This window comes from Euphorbia lathyris, chromosome 7, assembly GCF_963576675.1.
Source record: "Euphorbia lathyris chromosome 7, ddEupLath1.1, whole genome shotgun sequence".
In the NCBI taxonomy this organism is placed as follows: domain Eukaryota; kingdom Viridiplantae; phylum Streptophyta; class Magnoliopsida; order Malpighiales; family Euphorbiaceae; genus Euphorbia; species Euphorbia lathyris.
The window spans coordinates 42391621-42400123 of NC_088916.1; the positions used below are offsets into that span (position 1 = coordinate 42391621).

Below are 8503 nucleotides of genomic sequence, written 5' to 3' on the forward strand. Positions count from 1 at the left end.
TGATTCATGGACTTTTGATAATTTCTTTTAATCTTATACTTAATCCATCAACACACTTAACAAACACAATAGTCCAAATTAAAGCAACATTTAAATTTAATGTGTTATTAATTATGGAGATATTAATTTCATTTAATATTTTTGTCATAATCAAAATTAATATGGAAATGTGTTTCAACACTCCCTTAAAAAACAATCAAATACAGAATGGGATCGGGAAATCAAATACACAAGATCGTGAAATCAAATCAAGATTACAAATCGAGATGGTTAGTTTGTATCAGAAGCAGAGAAATAAGTTTTAACAATCGGAGATAGTATCTTGACCTAGCGAAACAAAGGGAAAACACTGTATCAAGTTCCAGGACGACTGTCTAATGTTATTGTTCAGAAAAAACTTCATTGGTTGAGTTGTAAGCACAGAAACAATTCGGTTAGAAAAATCATATGCTTCTATTTGCCAAATGAACCATTACGAGAGGTTCCATCTCATCATGTCAGAATGTTTGGCAGGCATTGCACAAGTTTGGTAAGTCTAAGAGTAGGAATATTCACATGGACCTTAATGACCAAGTGAATTTAGTCATTGATCGCTAGATCTAGAATTATTAAATCTAAACCGCATGATGCTTTGAATCTCCACCTTAGTATTCTAATAAGCCTAGATCTAATGGTGAATGACCAAATACTGCATGATTATTAAGGTCCATGTGATCAAAACCGAGTCCTAGAGGTTGTCTTTTTGGATTATTCAAGGTTATATGTGTCTTTGCATATGGGTTATGAAAGAGTATGGAGTCCATGATTCTTGGATAAAAGAATATACTATATCAATCAACAACCCACGCTTGAATCCATGTTTTCCTTCTAATTTTACCCAACTTAGAGTTTTATGCCTTGTTAAAAATGGTGAGATTCTGCTGCAACTTAGAGTTGTATGCCTTGTTAAAAATGGTGAGTTGGTTTTTTTTTTTTTTTTTTTAAAGAGAGATAGCGAGTTTGAATTTTTATTTTTGGTTTGGAATTTGTTCGTGATAATTAGATAATAAGAGGGTTAATTTGTAAAATAAATAAGTATAAAGACAAAATTAACTATTTTTCATTTTTCATTTGACTTTTTTTAACGTTGTTAGTCAATTCGAACCGTGTTTGCTAACGGAATCAGCCTCAAGGTACCTGTTTATCAACTTCTAAACCATATAGTTTATGTTTGAAAATGACTCAAACCATATGATTTATTTTTATATTTTTCCTTTAGTTTTATACGTATATATTTTTTTAATATTTATCTTTATTGAATTTTAATAAATTTTTAATTTTTTCAAATTAAATTTATTAATTTGATATTTTAAAATATTATAATATTAAAGAAATATTAAAGAATTGTTATTATTGGCATAACTTTTATTAGGCTTAATATATTAGTTGCACCCTGAATTTATAAAAAAAAACTTGATGAACCATTTGAACTTACATGATGTCTCATTAAGCTCTTAAACTTACTTAAATTGTCATGATTAAATCCTTAAATCTATAAAAACACCATAAAATGTATAAAACAGAAAGTTAATTTGTTTTTAAAACTTAGAATCACAAATTAGCCCTTTATTTTTTAAGTTTTGAACTTTTTTTAGAAATTTAGACAAATTGAAACGTATATAATTTTAAACAAATTCAGGGAGCAAATGGATCATTATAAGTAAATTCAGGAGGCCAATAGGTAACTTTAAACTGTTGGTGTGCCCTAGTTCATAGGCATTGGTTCTTATAAAATGTATTTGTGTCACATTAATAAAGGCATTAATCTAGTTCATTTATATCTTGTGCTATAATATGAATAGAGAATCCATTGATTGATAATCGTAAAACCATATCCCAAGTCTATTCTATCATGGGAATGATTAGGACCACAGACTTGTATATTCGACGACTGTATGGTAGTAATTGATACTAGCCATAACACTTGATAAGTCAGTTGTGAATATGGGTACATGTTGTATACATGTGACTGGATCGATCCGCCCGAGAAAACTACATGGTGGTTGTGTCATTAGTTTTCTTAAGTAGGTCTCTAACTATCTTCAGACCAGATTTCATTATAATATCAATATGGGATCCGGTTCACTTTGACATACGCCTAACAGGTCTGTAACAGGATGCTAAATACGGGTATGATTGGGTGAACAGGTGAACACGTTGGTATTGATATTGAAGTGATGGAATTACCACTCATGTAATAGTGAGATGATATCACAGGCCACTTGATAAGTGAGATTGATAAGTGTGTGGCCACACCCTGATAAGTAGTTTACTTATCTGTTTCATCAATCTACTTAAGATCAAGAAATATCATAAACATCAGAGAGGATGACAGCCGTCATGCCTCTAGTTTATAATATCGATATCAAATGGTAAAAGAAGTTAAGAGATAACTACAGGGTCTCTGCATCTTTAGACTGCTGAAACTCTATCTTGGTTAGGGGCAGTAATGGTTTGCTAGAACCCACTTACTGTCTGTGGGCCGTGAGCCCACTGCTAGCTAAGGACAGTCCCATAGGATCGTGCACATCGAACATCTGAGTTAGAACTTATAGAACGGTACATTGGAGAGATGAAATTAATTAATTGATTGATAGTAAAATATCAAGGTAATTAATTGGTGGTTAATTAATTGATTAATTGATACTTTGTATCAAGGTAATTGATTAATGGTCTTAAGTGTTGAGTATTTAATTGATTAATTAGTTTACGGGATGTAATTAATTAATTTGTAAATTAATGAAATTGCATTCAGTGAATAATTAATTAAACTAATACGTTAATTTATTAATTAGTGTCGTTTGTTTAATTTGGGTAATTAAATTTAATCTAATCATAATTAATTGCATAGAATAAATATTATTGGTATTTATTTATGTAATTAGATTAGGATTGGATTAGTTTTGTAATTAACCAATTAACCCTAAACCAATTAGGTTTAGGAATACACTATATATATAAATTAAAACACTAAAACCCTAATTTAACCAACAATATTCGGCCAACCTATGTTTGCTTAGGCAAACAATTAAAATTTCCGCAGCCACCACTTAGAAAAGTGGAGGAAGCTTTTGGCGAATTACAAAATATCTTCAGTTCTTCTTTCGTTCTTCGGCTAGCACCGGTTCTAGCTCAATAGCTGTTCGTGCACCTGACTACGGAGATCTTACTACTTTGTGGATTCTTCAGTCGTCTTTAGAAGAGACAGTTCGGGTAAGTTTTTATCCCTAAACGGATCCAAAAGGTTTTATTCAATCAATGGTTAACGGACAAAGATCAAACTAAAAGGGATTAGAAATAAATTTTAAACCGCAATTCCGCTGCACTACAGTTGATTAACTGGCTTTAATCTCTAACATAAACAAACTAAGGTAGCTAATAGATTATTTTAAGCAAGTTCAGGGGACTAACGGGATATTTTATAAGTTTAGGTAGGGTTGTAAATGAGCCAAGCTGCTCATGAGCGGTTCGATAAAAGCTCGGCTCGACTAGGCTCGATCTGTAAACGAGCCGCTCGTAAGCACGATTTACAACATTTAAACTTACGAGCAGGCTCAATTACAACATTTATGAACAAATTTTAGTTTTGTAGAAATCTTTTTAGTTTTGTGTTAGTTCACAAATATCTAAACTTAATATTATTTCATTTGGTATTAGATGAGTTCGTTCACAAACATAATAAATGAGTAATAGACGAACTATTTATCAACATTTTATTTATTTATTCACGAACTTTGTTTGTGAGCTTGTTTATGTACACAATTAAAGATCTATTTGCATGCAAACTTTGTAAATATAATTAACGATTTATTCACCAGCAATTCATGGTAAGTTAATTTTCTTAATGGATCAAGTTCAAAGATGATTTTGGGCTCGAAGCTCGGCTCGAGCTTATTTGTTTTCTAATGAGCTGAGCTGAGCTTGAGCAAGCTGAAGTTCGGCTCGGGATCGAGCTCGTTAATCTTATAGCGAACCGAGTTTCAGCAGGCCAAACCTCGGCTCGGCTCGATTACATCCTTATGTTTAGGGGGTCAATCAAGCTTTTAAAACAAGTTCAGAGAGCTTTTGATGTATTAAGTTTTTTTTATTAATATTGTTAATATTTTACTATGTTATAATGTTAAATGTGAATAGAAATATAATTTTCAAATGATTTTTTTGAACACCGGTTGAACCCTGGTTAAACCTCAATCAAACCTCTAAACCTTGACTCTATATGTTTTTGGGTTTTTTGATCGATCCGGTTTTAACAATCATAATTATTTCGAAATTCATAATTCCAACATTTTATTCTAAAATAAAAAAAATAACTAGTAGAATTTCAAATTCAGTTATCTCAATCTAATGAAACATATATTATAATCTAAAAGGTAATTAATTTATTAGTCCCTTTTTCTTAGTGAACTGTTTAGTCATTCCGTCTGTTTGTTAGATCTTTTACCGTTTATGACTTCGGAAATGACTAAATTACCCTTTACTATTTACCTTCAAACTTGTGAAGAGGAAATCCAATTTAGAAGAAGAAGCTATTTGTATGGAGAACAAGAAAAAGAACAGACCCAATGCTTACGAATTTGAACGATTAAGAAGAAAATCAATAAGAAGAACACTCAAAGTTGATTTCAGATGCATTAGAGTTTAAAGGAAAGGAAAATAAAGAAAAAGAAGAACGCAATTCCAAATTGACTAACAGAATCTTCTTGAGAGTTTAATGGCAGAGACTAAACAGTTCACCAAAAAAAAACGTTAGGGACTAAACAGTTCAACGAGAAAAATGTTAGAGATTTTACCATGTATTTTTGAAAATACAAGGACTAAACAGTATGTTTTGTCAAAATATAAGGACTAATAAATTAATTACCCTAATCTAAAACTATAATTTAACTCTATCAAAAATTGCAATACCGTTGGCTAACCTAAGGAGATTAATAAGCAACCAAAAAACTAGAGGGGAAGAGTAATGAAGTGATAAACTCTTTATCTCATGAACAATAGAATAGATGACAAATGATGAAGTATCTATTTTTTTTTTTTTTAATAATGTCAAGTTTTATTAACTTAAATCAGATGGAAAAATATTGCAAAGAAATTATAGTGGATATATCCACTCATCTGAACATATACAAAATTGGCCACTTTTACTAGAGTATGAGTAACCGAATTTGATGAATGCTTAATAAAGGAAATAGAACACAACTCTACATCTCGTAATAAATGAATACAATCAGAAATAATGTCAACTAAGTACGAAAGACCTTCTAAACCCATTTGAATTGTCTTGACTATTGTTAAGCCCAAAATATACCTAAAATATTATCAATAATTACATCAATATTGCTACAAATTTATGCTATTTATAACTGTTTAGAAAGCTTTTACTCTCGAATATATTTCTTTCTTGTAAGGTACATAAATATTTGGTAAAATCCAAATAGGAACGAAAAGAGCTCAAAAACAGAAGAAAAACCCTACAAAAGGAGTCGAAGACGACAGAAATTAATAACGCCAAATCGAGGACGAGAACAAAAGCCGAAGAAGTGAAAAACGTTCCGTGCCACGACCGCGACCCCCAAATTCTCGGTTGTGACACGCGTTCTTCAGCTTCTCCTTCCCTTCGTCCGAAAACCAATTGATGCTCCCCCATTCTCGGTAGAGAATTAAATATTCTCGGTACGAGCAGGAGTCTGTAGAAGCCTAGTTGCACACTTTCGTTTTCGACGAAACGCGATCGTTTGGGTGGATAAAGACGTCCTTTCACAACGGATACGATCCTTCACAACGGACACGACACTTCAATCAAGACTCTTCAACATCTATAAATAAAGAGTTTATGGAGAGTTGAAGATATGGAGAAGAAAGAGATTAGTATAGAATTTATGCAGAAATTCCGAGTCAAGTGATTCAGAAGTTAGATTTCGATTCTGTAAAAAGCAATATGCTGTACACACATTGTTTATTCAATAATAACAAGTTCAGTAGCGTTTAGACATTGTTCCAATTTAGTTTTCATTTTGGTAGTAGACCGACCAAGTCTCTATTACGAAGATTCAACGAGAAGATTGAGTAGAGGATCCGCCCCTGAGCCTGACAAACTCTAACGAAACCCAAGGAAAGGATTGACAACCCGTTCACTTGCAAGTCGTTGAATGTTTCCATGCTCAATGTTCTCTGTAAACTTGTATCAATTTATATTTCATCTAATAAATTCCGTTCTATTCGATAGATTTTTATGCAGCACTTTGGTAAAGGATCCGAAGTGGATGCTGGTGTTTTCATTAAAACGTATTTAATTCAAAATCTTTACAAGGAAACTTTGTTGAACACTTAGGCAAATTATTATCTCGAAAGAGTTTTAATTTGATTAAGGGCAATTATCCCGGATAGGGTTTTGTCATGTTCAAAGCCTAATAATTAGAGGTTCCGTCATTTATTTCATCTTTATAATTCATACAAAGTTTAAAGTTGTTTTCTTTGCTTAATGCAAACAAATACATTTGTTTACTTTTCTAAAAAGTACTAAAAGTTCCTGTCTTGCAAATTCATTCTTAAATCAGAATATTTTTTAACATCTTCATACTCTAATCTAATTCTTATTCAAGCAATTTCAAAACCAAAACCGATTAAACAATTCTCCATATTATAAACCTTAAAAGTAAATTTAACCGATTCTAAATAAGTTTTGTTTAAAAAACGTTCCCTGTGGGATCGATATCTTTTATTACTACAAGCGTATACCGTGCACTTGCGGAAATCGCTCAACAAGTTTTTGGCGCCGTTGCCGGGGAACGCCAAAATTTTTGACAAAATTTTAAATTTTTCGTGTTTTATTTCGAATCTAGGTTTATTCATACTTATTTTAATTTTTTTTTAAATTTAATAATTTTCAATTACTAATATATTTATTCTTCAAATTCTGTTTTGTAGGTAGTTTCGGTTCGTGCAAGATTTCAAGTTCATGCGCAGTTCTCGAAGTTCAGGCATACCACCAAAACCATTAGACCCAGAAATTGAAAGGACACTTAAGAAGAACAAAAACAACAACAAAAACAAAAATAAAAACAAGAACAAAAACAAAACCCCAGTAAAGACAAATACCGAATCTGGTAAAATGGCAGACCCACCAACACTTATATATTACGCTAGGCCAGGTGTGGCCGGTGTGACCAATAGTATCGTTAGACCCAGAATCACTGCAAACCAATTTGAAATTAAGCCTGCGTTGCTTAATATGTTGCAAAATAATGTAACATTTTATGGGTTAACTAACGAAAATCCTAACACCCATTTAACAAATTTCCTTGAAATTTGTGACACTTTTAAAATCCCAGATGTGACTGCAGAAGCAATCAAACTTTGCCTTTTTCCTTTCACTTTGAAGGATAGGGCTAAAGAATGGTTAACTTCTATGCCAGCCGCAACTTTTGCCACTTGGGAACAATTAGCCCAAGCGTTTTTATCAAAATTTTTTCCTTTAGCAAAAACCGCAAGAGTCATTAAAGAGTTGACATCTTTTTCTCAAAACGATAATGAAACTCTTTATGAGGCTTGGGAACGTTTTAAAGAACTTCAACGTTTATGCCCACACCACCAATTGCCTGCTGAACTTTTAATGCGAACATTTTATAATGGACTAAATCCTACAACTAGAGGTTCATTGGACGCTATGTCTGGAGGGTTATTCATTAAGAAAACATCTGCCCAAGCAAGAGAACTTTTGGAGGAAATGGCAATCAACAGCTGTATGTGGCCCGCGGAACGTGGACACGTACCAATAGTGATACCATCATCCTCAGCAACGTCATCAGTTAAAGGTATAGTGAATCTTGATCCAGTAGTGATGTTGCAAGCCCAATTTTCTACCTTATCGCACAAAATTGATAGGTTTATGGCACCGTGTGATCCTAATAGTAACCCAATCCAAACGGATGTGGACTACGAAGGTATGAGTGAAATTGAACAGGTAAATTTTGTCCAAGGGCAAAACCAAAATAATAACCCTTATTCTAATACATATAATCCTGGATGGAGAAATCAATCAAGAGATACGATTAGCACTTTATCTTCTAAAATCGACAAATTTATTGATGCTATGAGCGGAAAAATAAGTAATCACGACGATGGTTTTAAACGGATCGAGAATAAATTCGATCAGCTTATTAAAAACCAATCATCTATCATCCATAATTTGGAGATTCAAATTGGACAACTCGCTAAATCAATTCCATCTCGCAAAGAGGGAAGTCTTCCAAGCCATACAGAAGAAAATCCGAAAGAGCATGTTAAGGCTATCACTCTTCGTTCAGGGAAAAATTACTTAGGCCCGGAAATGCCCGGAAATTCGACCTTACCTGGAACTGATTTACCAAAGCCCAAAGAAGATACTTTTAAACAAAAAGATGCACCAATTGACTCTAGTACAAAAACTTTTGTACCCAAACCACCTTTTCCACACAAAGTCCGCAAT

General features: G+C 32.7%; 1 non-coding gene across 1 annotated transcript; it reads right to left on the reverse strand.

Moving 5' to 3' along the window:
- Positions 1–7525: 7525 nt before the first annotated feature.
- On the reverse strand, positions 7526–7632 carry LOC136201637 (small nucleolar RNA R71). Its single transcript, XR_010673983.1, has one exon. It is a non-coding gene; the product is annotated as a small nucleolar RNA R71 (small nucleolar RNA).
- Between the last annotated feature and the right edge of the window lie 871 nt (positions 7633–8503).